We start from the raw sequence: 16,093 nt of genomic DNA on the forward strand, positions 1-16,093 counted from the left end.
TCAGTCTTCGGTATTAGCAGTGCTCATTATATCACATGCTCTCTTTACTGTCCATCAACAAGTTACCGCATCCCCCACCCCCTTCCCCTCCAGCAATCCTCAGTTTGTTTCCTAAGATTAAGAGTCTCTTATGGTTTGTCTCCCTCTCTAATTTCATCTTGTTTTATTTTTCCCTCCCTTCCCCTATGATTCTGTTTTGTTCTTAAATTCCACATATGAGTGAGATCATATGATAATTTTCTTTCTCTGATTGACTTATTTCACTTAGCATAATACCCTCTAGTTCTGTCCACATCTTGCAAATGGCAAGATTTCATTTTTTTTGATGGGTGAGTAGTATTCTATTGTGTGTATATGTGTGTGTGTGTGTGTGTGTGTGTATACATATATATATATATATATATATATATACCACATCTTCTTTATCCGTTCATCTGTCGATGGACATCTGGGCTCTTTCCATAATTTGGCTATTGTGGACATGGCTGCTGTAAACATTGGGCATAGGCGCCCCTTCTGATCACTACATTTGTATCTTTGGGGTAAATACCTAGTAGTGCAATTGCTGGGTCATAGGGTAGCTTCCGGGAACGGCCAGCAATCCCTATACCGATGGATGAAAGATCACTCCAAACTTTGCTGTGAAAGAGAGGAGAAGGCAAGGGGGTCAATGCTCAGAGACGAAGACCCTTTGCTCTTCTTTGCTCTGCTTTTATTGGTCCTTCAGGATAATCACAAATCCTTTTCACTGTTTCTCAAGCACGGGATATGTGACAAGGGGTCTCACTGAAACTGGGAGGCTCTGTTTACAGAAAATATATGATAGGCTAATCTGCATACATCTCTTAGATCACAGAGTGGCTGTTTGGGCTTAGAAAGCCTCGGGAAGACAACGCCCCGCAGCATTCCAATGGTAGAGTGGTCACGCAGGCCTTGGCACTCCAAAGGCCTACACTCTTCTCTGAAACCTTCCCTCACCTCCAGCGGCCTCTGTGTTAGATTTTAGCGAGCCAGGTATTATGGCTGATTTCATACTCTACATTAACCCCAACAGGTAGCTCTATTTTCAACTTTTTGAGGAAACTCCATACTGTTTTCCAGAGTGGCTGCGCCAGCTTGCATTTCCACCAACAGTGTAAGAGGGTTCCCCTTTCTCTACATCCTCACCAACATCTGTCATTTCCTGAGTGGTTAATTTTAGCCATTCTGACTGGTGTGAGGTGGTATCTCATTGTGGTTTTGATTTGTATTTCCCTGATGCCAAGTGACGTGGAGCATGTTTTCATGTGTCTGTTGGCCATTTGTATGTCTTCTTTGGAGAAATGTCTGTTCATGTCTTCTGCCCATTTCTCGATTGGTTTATTCTCTCGGTGTTGAGTTTGTTAAGTTCCTTATAGATTTTGGATACTAGCCCTTTATCTGATAAGACATTTGCAAATATCTTCTCCCATTCTGTAGGTTGTCTTTGGTTTTGTCGACAGTTTCATTTGCTGTGCAAAAGCTTTTTATCTTGATGAAGTCCCAATAGTTCATTTTTGCCTTTGTTCCCCTTTGCCTTTGGAGACGTGTCTAGCAAGAATTGCTGTGCCACAATTTCATATTTTTTCCTTCGCAGTATAGAGTAAGCATTTTCCCACCTTTGTGTGTACTGTGATTTTTTAAAAAGATTTATTTATTTATTTTAGAGAGACAGCGACTGAGAGACAGCATGGCAGGGAGGGGCAGAGGGAGGGAGAGAAAGAGTCCCAAGTAGACTCTGTGCTGAGTGCAGAGCCTGACATGGGGCCCAGTCTCATGACTGTGAGATTATGACGTGAGCTGTAACCAAGAGTCAGACTCCTAACCGACTGTGCCACCCAGGTGCCCCTATACTGTGATTTTTAATTTAAGTGTGGTATTGTATCATTTAGATGAGTTATGTGCTATTTAATACATTCTCTAATCACCGGTGGAACTCTGATTTCACCACCAGCATCACAGTTTTATGCTATTTAACAAAATAGGATTGGGCCTTTCAGAAACTTGTAGACTTACTTGTTGTGGATTTACTTTGCTTTTGGCTGCTAATGGAGAGTTACGATCAGCTATATCCCAGTGGATATGCTCTATATCTTGAGTATATGTTCTTTGAGGTCTGGAATTTTGATATGCTCAATCATAGCTTTGGGCTCATACTTTTTTTTCATGGATGGTGGACAAATTGAATTATTTTTTAAGAGGCAGTAAATGGTATGCTTTAAGAAGTCTGTATAACTTACCTTTAGCTCCTTTTCTATATTTAAATATATTTTAGAGGAAAAAAAATCACAGTGCCTAAGACTTTTAAAGCTAGAATTAAAGTGCATTAAGGCTTTCTTGAATCTTGTTATCTGTCATTTTAAATCCTCTTGAAGTTAGGTATAAAGAATAATAGATATACATTCCGTCAGGATACTGAAGATTTTTACTGGCTTTTGGATTAGAAGATTTTCAACTATCAGTTTTTAAGCCTCAACTTGCTGTCAGTTAGTCTTGACAAGGCCAAAATAAGATTCTAATAGTGGTGATTGTGGAGAGGGTGCTTTTTCATTAGGTGAGGCAAAGTGTCAATTAAAAGGGTATTGAGATAAAGAAATTGAAACTAGATTAAGTTTATACTTTTTCATGGATGATAAGAAAATCCATTTTCGAGTTACATTTCATTGAGGATATACTATCAGGGGCAATGCCGGAATACCCTGCACACTTAAAAGACTGCCTTTAGTTCTCAAAAGACTTATTAACTGCCTAATCATTTCAAAAGAATTTTTGTAGGTATAAAACAAGCATACTTTAAATAAAATGAAATGCCAAGGCCACATAATGGCAGTAACTTTTAAAGAAGCTCCAATTAGCGGTTTTATTTCCCCTCACCCTTTCCTAGTAGTTCCCTATCATGTAAATATTGAGCAGTCTTTCAGTGGGGTTTCTAATCTTATGAGGAAATCTGAAAACTGTATTTGATATATATCCACAAAAAGAAGTACTGTGTACATTTTCAGCATGACTGTCCTTGTTCAGAGGCAGTGCCTGGTAAGACTTAAGATTTTAGTACACCATTGGAAATTGAGCATGCATCTGTAAAAGGCATGAAACCCCAAGCTAGAATTGCTATCCGACTAATCTACATAATAAGATTAAGTTTCTCTCTGATGGTTACTGCACATAGTGAAAATGTTTGGATAGATTCTCTGAAATTTAGAAACCCTTCTTAAGACTTAATATATAGGCTGTGTGTTAAATAAGATATTCACTTAGTGAAGACCCAGGAGACCCCTCAAGGAAATGCCTCCAGTAGAACTTCAGGCACTGATTTGCAGAGAGCTGCTTCTCATATTCCAACTTGATCTAGTTTGCTTCTAGGTTAGTAGCAGCAGACTTTTCTCTATATATCCAATGAGAGTTAATGATTCTTCCTATTTGTTGGGGGAAAAACATAATATTGAAATTTAGCTACTTCCTTCTGCTCTCTACAGTTCCACATGGAAAAAAAAAAAAAAACAGAACAAAACCCAACACTGTCATTACAATGAGTGTTCTCCTATAAGTAATGAATCACTTCTCTCTGACTGCTCTCAAAATGTTTATTTTGTGTTATTTTTCAGAAGCTTAATTATGATGGGTCTTCCCAAGGATATATTTGGGTTTATCCTTTCTAAGTTTCACTTAGTTTCTCGAATCTGTAGATTTGTGTCTTTTGCCAAATTAGGGATGTTTTCGGCCATTATTTCTGCGAATACCCTTTTCAGCCCCACTTTCTTATTACCTTCTGGGACTCTGATGATAGGAATGTTGAATCTTTCTGTTATATTCCTACAGATCTCCAAGTCTCTGTTCGTTTTTTTTTTTTTTTTTTTTTTTTTTCAGTCTATGTTCTCTCTATTTTTTCATACTGAGCTCTGGTGTTAGTATTACCAACATTTAGATGATGTTTAAAGCAGTAGGACTCTTCTAAGGGGCAATTACAGAGAGAAGAGAAGGATCTGAGCTACTCCATAATTTTAAAATCAGGAGTAGGAGGTGTATCCACCAAAAAGAGACCAAGAAGGCAGGAGAAAGTGGGAATAAAAATTAGGTAATTCAGTGTCAAGTTAAATGAAGAAAATATTTCAGAACGGAGAAGTGTTCAATGTTGTCAAATGCTTTAGTAAGATAAAGACATAGAACTGACTAATGGACTTGGTAACGTGGAGATATTAAGTGGCCTTCTCAAGAGTCATTTCAGTGGAGTAGTCAGGGTTGTTATGAAAATCATTTATATATGAAGCTAGGCATTCTACTAATTTCAAATTACTTTCCCTCAGTTTCTTCATGTGTAAAATGATGATAATGGTGTTTTTATGCCCATGTCGTTCCTTTTACTCTCATATTGCTAGATTTTTGTAAGGATCAAATGGCAATGTGTAAGAGAAAAATGACCTATGCGGAGTTACACAAAAATAAAATAATGTTTTTCTTTTTTGTTTTTTTAAAGATTTATTTATTTTAGAGAGAGAGTGTGTATATGAAGTGGAGGGGCAGAGGGAGAGAGAGAATCTCAAGCAGACTCTGCACTGAGTGCAGAGCCCAATAGGAGAGCTCGATCTCACAACCCTGAGATCATGACCTGAGCCGAAACCAGGAGGAGGACACTTAACTGACTGAGCCACCCAGGTGCCCCTGTTTTTCTTTTATATATTTGGAGGTAGACATTTTTTAAGCAAATACACACTCATACATCCAATGAATGGATAATTATTCCTTTAATAAATATGTTTGAACCAATAAGAATTGCATCTGCATTGTACATTCTTAAATAGTTGGACTTTTCTTTAAATATAGATAGAGATTGGTGAAAATATACCTTATTTTAGAGATTGGTGAAAATATACCTTATTTTAAAGCCAGATATTAAGCCACACTTTTCCACGCTGACACTAGAAGCATTTTAAAGGTGCTTCCGGAGGTTGTTTTCAGAGATTGCCTTATTTTTAAAATAACCACTACTACTAATATTGCCATAATAACAAGCACAATTAAAATCATACCAATAATAGCTACTATTTTTAGGGCATATTACGTATCAGGCACTTTACATATATTATCTCATTTAATTTTTATAACCACCCTGTGATATGAATACTATTATTATCTCCACTTTACAAGTAAAAAAAAATTAGGTCTCAGAGAGGCTAAGCAATTTTTCCAAGAACTGCAGATAGTCTAAATCAGTTTTTAAAATAAAATCTTTTTAAATCCATTGTTCTTGCTCTTAACCCAATTCTGACTTTCATTTTTGGATGTGTTGAGAGGTTTGGATTTGGTAAGATGACAGTTTTGGAACACCTACACAGACAAATCTTCTAGACTTGTGACTGAAACCAAGTTTTGTTTATTCTAAGGAAAGAAAACTGCATAGGGAAAAGATAGAAGATAGGTCAGAACATCAGATCAGAGAGAGAAAGGACTCGAGATGTGGCAAAATCACTTGTGAAATGTGGAACTCTCCCTGAGACTGAATGTATAGATTGAAAGGGGGACAGGGAAGACAGGCCATAGGTACATAAAACATAATATATCTTGGTTGTCAGTTTCCTACGGCAGGAGAGAATTCTAGGAGCCACAGTTGGAGGATGCTCAAGTTTAAAGATAAGCTATCCATCACTTGGAAAGGCTCAGGAAAGGGAAAACGAATATGCATTTGTTTTAAGGAGAGCTGGGATTTGTTTTAATCAGGTAAGGTAAGACATGTAGGTGTGGAAGTGACCGTCATAAAGGAAGAAGTTTATTGTATTCACAGATCCTTAGAAACAGGAGGCATGAGCGATGCCTGGGTGGCTCAGTTGGTTGAGTGTCTGCCTTCAGCTCGGGTCATGATCCCAGGGTCCTGGGATTGAGTCCCGCGTAGGGCTCCCTGCTCAGCAGGGAGCTTCTCCCTCTCCCCACTCTCCCCCTTTCCTCGTGCTCTCTCTTGCTATATTTCTCTCAAATGAATAAATAAAATCTTAATTAAAAAAAAGCAACAGGAGGCATGGCACACAAAGCAGGGAGGGTCGTACAGGGAAGTACCAGGGTTGGTTGAAAGGCAGAGGAAGTAAGAGGAAAATATGCGTGAGTTCTTTTATTTGTGGGAAGGAATGAACAAGGCAAGATAAGCAGCCTTGGGATTGGTTAGTTTGATTTCAGTGGGCTTTGTGGTGTAGGGGTTGTCCCCCATAAACTGGTATTTGGCTCTAGCAGAAAGTGAAAAGTGACCTGGAATGTGAGAGACTGATAAAGAAAGTGGTTGAATTTGTGGGATCTGATTGGTTTGCATCTGAAAGGTGCCCACATAGGCAAGTAGTTGCTATCCCTCCCAGGTCAGCAAGGTCCCAGATGCCAAAGCATCCAAATACAGAAAAGAAAAAGGCGTGGCTAATATAGTATTAAACACTTACTGTATACCAGGCACAGACTTTGTCTCATTTATTTTTCATGATAACCTGTAAGATAGGAATTGTGTTTTGATTTTATAAAATAGGGAGTTAATGTTGGTTGATTATGGGAAAAGTCCCTATTTTTGATGAAGTCCTGCCAGCATCCATACACTAAGTAATCACTTCATAATACTGGACCCTTCCATTCTGCAGTTGCTACCAGCTGTGTCTGTGGCTGGTGGAGAGAAATAGAATTAGGTGATTTCTAAGGTTCTTCCCTGCCTAGGTGGCTTCCCTGCCTAGGTGCCTAGTCTGATGGGACCTATAGGGGAAGAGTGAACTGAGGAAGTTTATTGTGGCAGGGTGTGCAGGCAGCACTGCTGAGAGGGAGCTCACCTGGGAGCGCGTTGTCACAGAGGCAGCAGGCCTACGGGAGAATGAAACCAAGAGTCAGGAAACTGCATTTCAACTCTCCCACACCACTCTGTTGCTGGGTAACACTGAGTGACTGCCCAGACCAAGGGAGCAGGGACTAACAACTCCAAAGAGGTTAGGATTCAAAGTTTAATAGAAGAATTGACAGTGACAAAATGAAATAGGTTGGAAAATCATGTTGAAATAAGTTGTAGAAAATATTCAATAAATATATATTGAATTGGATATAATTTCATACAGTAATAAGTTTTCTAGGAAAAGCAGGCTGTAGTTAACCCGAAGAGAATCTGGATGTTCTTCTTAAACTTAAATATAGAATTACCACCACTTCTTCCTGTCTTTTTTCAGTTCCTATAACTCTGGTTAGCTGCCATCGATTGTCTAGTAAATACTCTGGTAATTATTTATTAATAGCCCTTTATTGCACTACTCATGTTTTCCCTCTTTCTTTCAAAAGTAGACTATAAGGAACTCAAGATAAGAGCTGTGTCTAGACCCCTCATAGGATCTTCAAGTTCTGGACTTATGGATACCCAGTATATATTAAGAGATTATGAATTTGTTGCTTGAAAGAATCTTAGGAAGCTTCTAATTTTGCCATTTAGTCTTGCTGGTGAAGAAACAATCTTGAGGAGGATGAGGTGCCCATCCACGGTAAAAGGTGTGGTGGTGATGGTGCCATGACTCAGGCTAGTGCCTGCTTCTCCTCACCAGGCCTCTTGATTAATAGATAGAGTATTCAGTGCTTGCTTTAGCTTTTTTATGAGCTTACTGGGCTTTTAAAGAAAAGCTAAATTCATTTAAATGTTTTATAAATTCTAATTGCCCATAATTATATAAAATGCCTCAGATGATATAATTTTTAAGTAGGCCTTTATTCTGTCATTTGTCATTGATATAGATGACAGGAATAGAATATGTGTTAAAAATGTCAAGTGTACTAGGATGATGACATTTTATGTAAGTACATAATTAAGTCATATTTTGGAAGAACTGATAATCGCTATTTCCAAAGAAGTGAATTATATTTGAGAACACTTTGAAAGGTCTCCAGTTGGCATTTCATAACTCAAAACCAGCTTCGTATATTACCCCAGAGCTACCAAAGAAGAAGACAAGATGGTACTCTCTATGACAACATAGGAAAGACTATGTAAAATGTACAGATGTCTAAATGCTTCCCCAAGGCACAGTGGAGGTTGCACATTTTATTTCTTACAGCATGTCCTGGGGCCAAAAACAAACTGCTCACCTTCATTACAAACATTGACAGAGGTATGCTCCAATATGGGATTAACTGAAAAAATCTTTGCTTACAAGGAAATAATATCACTCTAGGGCTGCAGGTGATACTATTAAAAAATGGTATTCTGCAGTACTAATGTTTGGGAACAGCTGTGTTTCTACCCTAATTGTATATAATTCTCAGATTGCCAAATTCAATCTTTTGTTGAAAGAGGAGACGAGTGCTGATCATTTTTGAAAACTTGAATATATCATAATTCAACATTACAGTTATCTGAGCCTGATTCTAAAGGGCAGAGAATGCGAATAATGAAAATAAATATGTTCTTTATTAGTAACAGCTTCATGTCAGAACTCACTTTTATGCTATAAACAAATATGGACAAAGTGAGGGAGGAGAGTTAGTGGAAAGCAACTATACAGAGGAGATGGGGGTGAAGTAGTACTCTCAGTGGGCCAGAAGTTTCATAGATCAAGTTCAGACTGGGATTTTGCAAATCTAGTCTTTTTCTAGTAGATGTTGAAATTCAGGGGGAATGCAATAGGTGGCACAGGGGAGTGGTACAGCTTTGTGAGATGGTGGAGCTCTAAGTTTAGGAAAACTTCACCAAGATAATGTTGGGGGAGAAATGGAATGTGCTAATAAATTGGCTTCAGAAGCTACAGAGACACAGGGCCATTGGACCATCAGATCTACAGAACTTGGAAGGTCAAAGAAAATAGAGAAGCTTTGGATATCTAAAAAGTGTCGAAAAGAGGGATCAAGTAAGTGACCTGTCTTCCCCATGAGAGACATACAAATGGTTTTAGAAATGTAAGGACTAGTGTCAGGGAGGCACAAAGACTTTTCTAAAACTTGCCATTCAATGAGGCAAGAACTTGGATAAGTTGTTTTACTGGTACCTCTTTGGTTAAATTAATTAATTAAAGCACAGGTTGAAAGGAGTCTAGCAGTCCATTCAGGCTCCTGGGTTTCATTCACCCTTTGGAGGTTTAAAAACCCTTAATTATCACTGCTGCTGCCATTCTGTGTGGAGAACTCAAGGACACTTTTGGCTCTCACAGTCACATTGTAATGCTTTGTTCTAAGTGTGATTCGCTTTGGTACTGTGGTTGTAGGATAGATAGGGAGATAAAAGATATGCAAACATAGAGGGAAACATGTTTTTGCTTATAAACAACAGCAGTCTGAATTTAACATTGGAAACTTACTGCAAAGACCACAGCTCCATTCCATTCTGGATGACAGCCCAGGGAAGCAAAGTTTGGGTTCTCAAACATAGGATGTTATCTATTGTTGTACTATTTATTGCATGCAGGCAGTACAGAGAGTTCAGTAAATATATGGCAGGATATAGATGCTCATCTCTCTCTCTCTCTCCCTCTCTCTCTCTCTCTCTCTTGCATTAGAAGAATGCAACTATTTCTTCATCTTAGTACGTAGTTGGATTTGAAGATTAAGACAAAAGGGAATTTATTTTCCTTCATTCAGACTGAATTTTAAGGACTACTAAGTGCTGTTTGTTAAAGGATATGAGAAGAGAGAAAAGATTTTGCTTAGAAATGATAAAGGAGAAGTGAGTTTGCAGAACAGACAAAACACAGGAGGAAACTTCCCATTTGGTGGATCAAAGGCTTTGATAAGTTGTCTTCTGTCTTTTGCGGAAGAAAACAGTTCCATAGATACTTATGGAAATATAGAAAATGACATAGAAAATATATTTATATATGTCTATATAGATATGGCTTGAGGACAAAAAAATGTGTAAAGGAGAGGGTTTTTCAGAAAGAATAATCTTTGATAGCTGATCCCAAGAAAAGTTTCTCAAGAAGGAAGCCTGATATCTGGGAAGAACCAGTAAAAGGACCTGCAAATAATCAACGCACAGTCATTGTTGGGCTTTCTGGCTTCACATAGGAACTGAGCCATTGAGAACTGTTCTGGCTGCACTTGAGTGTGCCTCTTCCATGGGCTTCCAACAGCTATATCAGTCTTAGCAATTCCTCCTGTCAGTGTCTCATGAGGACCTCACTTCTTCATAATTCAGGGTCTGATGCTGTTTTTGCCCAGCAGGAGAGATGCTTGACCTTGCCCTTTGACTTACTTTATTGCTGTTTATTTTTCTGTTGCCAACTTCCCGCCCTCTGCATTTGCCTACTACAAATCCCAAGGACATTTGTAAGTAAAAAATTGGGGTTTGAAAACTCTGCTCCTAGCCATATCCCTCTGCTTAAGACACTTGAACTAAATCACCTGGTGAATTTCTCAGGTGTGGTAAATATAGCCATATTACAATTTTATCACCTTGTTTAATACTAATATCTGGAGTAAGTTCAGCCATTTTTTAAGCAGATTTTACAGATTTTACTTTGAGAGATTACTCAGGAATCCTGCTCAGTGAGCTCCAAACCCAAGTTCTCAATCATTTTTCTTTTCTTTTTGCCACTGTCTTCCTGTTTCTATAAGCAAAATATCAAGTTAGTATGCTTAGAGAGAGAGCACACAAGCAGGGGCAGTGGCAGAGGGAGAGAAAGAAGCAGGCTCACACTGAGCAGGGATCCTGACACGGGGCTCAATCCCAGGATCCTGGCTGAGATCATGACCTGAGCTGAAGGCAGATGCTTAACTGACTGAGCCACCCAGGCGCCCTTGCATTCTTACTTTTAAGCAAAGGCCTTCCCCCATTGCTTCTGTCTTGCCCCAGTTGGCTAATATTAGGAGTGACCCCACTTTATCAACTGACCCTGGCTCTTACATCCATGAATCAACCTTCTTGCCAGAACAGAATATAAATATTTTAAATATTTAATAAATATGCTTCTGTGCAAGAGTTATGTAATGCATTGCTAGGAGTATAGTTTATTTATGACAAGCAAGACTATTTAAGGCTGAATGTCTTGCTGTAAATAGCTGAAAGAGGAGATGGGAAAGGTAAGACAGAAAACACATACAAATTTAGGGAATCAAAAATCTGACAATGTTCTTAAATGGCCAACTTAGCTCCCTCCTGAATTGACTATTTATAACTCACCATCCTGTCAATTAAAAACCTAATCCCACTTGAACGAATTGGAAACTATTTCATATTATTTATTTATGGTCTACTTTAGACCTTTTGAAGTCTATTTTGATGTACATTTCATAAAAATTATAGCATTATTACTATGTTTTGATATTTTGTTATTATGGTTTTCTATAACCATCATAATATGTAGCTAAGAATAATAGATTTTTGCATCCATGTCTCATGTCTCTCTTTCAATTACATAATTTGGGCAATACTGAAAACAACAGAACCATCGTATCACTTACCAATACTGAAATACTCATTTAAAAATATCTATCTTAAAGTCTCGTAGAAATAAAACAGGAAAATGTAAGTTCAAAATGGTAATTTCTTCAAAAGTTTGTTAACATTGCACTTTAAGGATAATAGGATAGTTTTGTCTATATAGTTTGAACTTGAATGTTAAATGTTGGATTGAAATGGAGCTTGATCTAATACCATGTGTGTGAATGTAAGGGAGTTTATCTTACAAATGACACGTTGGTAATTATGTTATGGTCTAAAGCAGGGAAAGGTATCTTAAGATATTGGTACACAGTCAAATTATTATTATTTACTTATAATTGATGGTGCTGGTGGTCAAATGAGCAGTCTCACAATTTGTCGATGAATAACTTAGTCTTGCTTTTAATATGTCATATATAATTCACATGTATAGGTGGCATCTAGGACAGGTACTTTTTTATTTAATCTTTTTCTGTTAATTTCCTGTTGTCAGTAGAGGAAGAAAAAAACTAATTTTTGCTTGCCAATGAAGAATCTAGGGTTTTGTTTCTCAGTATAAAACTGTCAGTGTGTCTGAAGTAGAGTTTTGCTGAAGAAATCCCTTTTTAATCAGGAAGGTGCAGTCTGGCCCGTCCTTGAAACAACAGAAAAGTAAAAGTAAAAAGAATTGAATTTTTTCAATTGATTCAGTTCAAATGAGCAACACATTTACATAGGATTTTATCCACAAGTCAGACTAAATCATGATCAGCTCTACTATTTAAATGGGACAATAGTTTATTGTAAACTGGGAAATTACTCAAGGATGGATAAATAGAATGGAAGTTCCTCCCACCTGACCCTCTGCCAGTTTTCATGTTTATTCTTACTTCTTTCTACTTGCACAGCCTAACACATTTATTCTTCCCACAGGAGTTACTCTGATATGCATTAGACATTAATATGCACATTTGAATGAGGAGTCAGATTTCAAGTTACAATAAAAACCACTTGTAAAGAATTTTCTCCTGAATTCAAATCTTTAAAACAGCCACAACAGATTAAATTATTTTTTTAAGGAAGGTAAGTTGTGCTATATTACTTCTTTTTAAATGTTCAAAATTTACTTTATTAGTTATTTTATGGTATGTCCTTAATGAATACATTCATATCAGACCAAGGGGAATGAAACCCATCACTGAGAAGGCTCTCTAATGAGCCATATAGAACTGAAATAACTACATATGCATTCCACAAATGGACCATTAATTGGAAAAAGAACCAAAGTGTGAAGATATAATCCTATAGGATGGAATTTAAATGGTAATATATTTTAAGGTTTTAGAACTTTCGATTCACTTGTGTGGAGGAAAAGGTGAATGTGAAACAAAGTTTGCTTTCCTTCTATCTAAGATGAAGCCTTTCCATTAAACCATGGTGCTAACCTAACTTTGAGAAAGAAATAATTTTGAGAGTTTTGTTAATTTAATAAGAACTGTTGTCTCGACCTGATACTTTTTCTTCTTTTGGTTATTTAAGTAGTATGTTCTAGCATACTTGTGGCTCTACTTCTGCATTGCCAGTGCTGCTGGGCTGCTTAAGAGGTAACAGGCTGACCGGGGGAGGAACAAGGACATTTTGATACTGCTGTGCCAGCTGGAACAAACCTGAGAGCCTGGACTTTCTGTGGATGAACAGGTAATTTACCCTCAACAGGCCCAAGGGGCAGGGCGAAGCTGGGAGGGGCATTCAATCAGGACACAGTGGGACCAGCCACCACCAGCCTCCACTGGCTCAGGAAAGAGTAGCCTGGGCTAGGTGAACAATCACCTCTTCTCAGCCAGTCCACCCTATTATGTGTTCACACTGCCATCCCTGTTGCTTTTGCACCCACTGGGGCTTTTGTGCCTAGTCCCCAATGGGTTTGTCTGGCTCAGGGCAGCCCTCAACAAACAGATGACCCACTCAGCTGGGGCCATCACTGGTCCCCTTTCCTAACATATTTCAGACAAACATGACTTGCCTCTGCTTTGTGAAAGCAAAAATGATACAAAACAAAAACAAAAACATTGGATGCATCTGTCAGGGAAAAGGGGAGCTATTAATATTTACAGTTTGATCTGCTCTGTCCTGGACACAGTGGGGATATATGGTTGTATTAGGGTTCTCCAGGGCTCTTTATTTTATAGATGCATATATATATAGTATGTAGTATATACAAGGAGATTTATTATAAGAATTGGCTGGCAAATCCAAAATCTGTAGAGCCCAGCCCCAGTTCCTGGCCAAAGGCTGGAAGCTGCCGTGAAACCAGGATAGCTGAGGTCCTAATTTGAAGGTCAACAGACAGAATTCTCTCTTACTCTGGGAGGACCAGGCTTTTTAAGGTTCTATTTAAATAACTGATTGGATGAGTTAAACTGCTTTATTAGTCTACCAATCTCAACCAAAACCACTCTCACAGAAACATCCAGAAAAATCGAAGACCAAATATCTGGGCACTCCGTGGTTCAGTCAAGTTGACACGTAAAATTAATTAGAGTGGCCACCCAACTTATTTGAAAGCAGCAGATAATTTGCTGTCTCGCGTTGAGCCTCTGTCCACAGTGATTCACACAGTATTTTCTTTTACCTTTACTCCAGTGAATCCAGTCTCTCCTTATTCTATACTTGCTCTTAGTTTGTGTCAGAACTTCTCTGGATCCAGCCCCATTATGTTTATTTCTCTCTCTTCTGGGTATTTAAAATTTTTTTTTCAGAGATTTATTTATTTATTTATCTATTTTTGTGTGTGTGAGAGAGAGCGTGCTCGTGTGCCCTAGCCAAATGCACAAGCAGGGGGAGGGGCAGAGGGAGAAGCTGACTCTCCACTGAGCAAGGAGCCCAGTCGCAACTGGATCCAGGACCCTGGGATCATGACCTGAGCGGCAGGCAGACGCTTAACCAACTGAGCCACCCAGGCACCCATCTAGGTATTTAATTTTATCATGTCATTTTAAAACAGTGATTTACAAACTGTGCTCTGTGGAGGGATGTGGTGTGGGGGCAGGTAAATGGAAGACTGAAAGCAACAGGTGGGTTACTGGGCACCACCTTTGCTTCAACAATGGTAGCTTTTTTTTTTTATTCTTTTATTTGCTTTTTCTTCCTAGTAAGCTTTTATCTGAGGACAGATTAGTTGTCTCAAATGTATTTGAAAATCACTACATAGTTTCCTTACTGAGTCCATGATCTTGCCTCAGAAGATCCATGAAACTGCTGAAATTTTATGTAATAATTTGTTTCTTTGTGAAATATTTTTCTGAGGAGAGGGCACACAAATTTCTCATTTACTTAAAAAGTTCATAACAAATTAATCACCATTGGTTAAATATTGTGCATGATGTCTTATATTTTCAAAAGAAGATATTTAAAAATTACATACAAGAACTTTGAGAATATTGATATTTAATAAATCATGTCCTGTGTTTCTACTGGATCACTAATAAAGTGATACTGAAAGGGAGCAAGGGTTCATTTGCAACCGAAAACAAAAGAGAAAAAAAAAGTCTTTCCAATCCTCACTTAGCTGTAGACATTACTGCTTTCTTGGTGGGGTGGCATATTTGAAACATGGAGACTTAAATATCTTCTTTCTCAATAATCTTCTCTAAAACTTAGCTAAATAGAAAAATCATTGAGTCAGATCAAGTTTAAACAGAAAAATTTTCAGTTTTCTGTTGTTGCATAGCAAACATTCCCAACACTTAGGTCTTAAAATAACAGCATTTATTATTTTTTATGACTCTTTTGGTTGACTGGGTGGTTCATTACTCCACATAGTGTTAGCTGCTTTAAGCTGGGAGGTTGGCCAGGCTACCTTGGCTCTCCATGTGGTATTTTATCCTTCAGAGAATGTATTTCCATATGTCCTCTCTCTTCAGGAGAAGAGCATGGAGACTAAGTTCCAAGAAGATAAGTCCTAGTGTACAAATGCTTGTCAACCCTCTTTTCACATCATGCATATTGATGCATATCCAAAGTCTCATGTCCAAGCCCAGAATCAATATGGGAGAAAACTATATAAGGCTTGAAAACTGGGAGCATGATTCATTGGGTGCCAACATTGTAATGTCTAACACAGTAAGGAACTTGAAAAAGTTGTTTGTACCAAGCAGGCAGGCAGCTCATGGTCAGAAATTAAATCTGTTTTTAGAAATTAAAAAATCATGTCATTTTGAACACCACAGATTTAGGAGATGCATTCATACATATAATTTAAAAAATTCATACCTTTAAAACCTTTATTATTGAAATGGGAAGAAAGAAAATGAAATTAAATAAGTGGCCTATTCAAAATATTTTTTAAGTCCATAAAATAAAAATTAAGAAGAACATAGGCATATATGATAAGGCAAAGGAAGAATTTAATAATTTGAAAAACCATCACAAAAGTGGTAGATTAATATAAAAAATTGCTTCCTTGTAAAGTCTAATGAAATAAAAAATATTTCATAATTAAAAATTAAGTAAAACAGAGAAAACATAGACATAAAGAATGAAAATTTGAATTAATAATTTGAATCAATAGTTAATAGTTTGAATCAATAGTTAATTCAAAGCTTACTAATATACATATCCTATTCTGAAATCCATTACCAAATACTATAAAGAAATACAAATTTGAAGTTAAAATATTTGAAAGGATGGTACAAACTTATCATTATTTGCAGATAATGTGATTTGTTA

At 37.5% G+C, this 16,093-nt stretch overlaps 1 long non-coding RNA gene across 5 annotated transcripts in view; it reads left to right on the top strand.

The window, feature by feature from the left end:
- The window catches only part of LOC123000837 (uncharacterized), a 218,612-nt gene that overhangs the window by 158,429 nt on the left and 44,090 nt on the right, over nucleotides 1-16,093 (top strand). For 4 of the 5 annotated variants that reach the window (XR_008957711.1, XR_008957710.1, XR_008957712.1 and 1 more), the window contains 2 exons: nucleotides 12,299-12,448; nucleotides 12,905-13,063. This is a non-coding gene — a long non-coding RNA (uncharacterized LOC123000837). The remainder of the gene's footprint in view (nucleotides 1-12,298; nucleotides 12,449-12,904; nucleotides 13,064-16,093) is intronic. The other variant, XR_007188027.2, reaches the window with a different exon arrangement.

This window comes from Ursus arctos, unplaced genomic scaffold, assembly GCF_023065955.2.
Source record: "Ursus arctos isolate Adak ecotype North America unplaced genomic scaffold, UrsArc2.0 scaffold_6, whole genome shotgun sequence".
Taxonomy (NCBI): Eukaryota; Metazoa; Chordata; class Mammalia; order Carnivora; family Ursidae; genus Ursus; species Ursus arctos.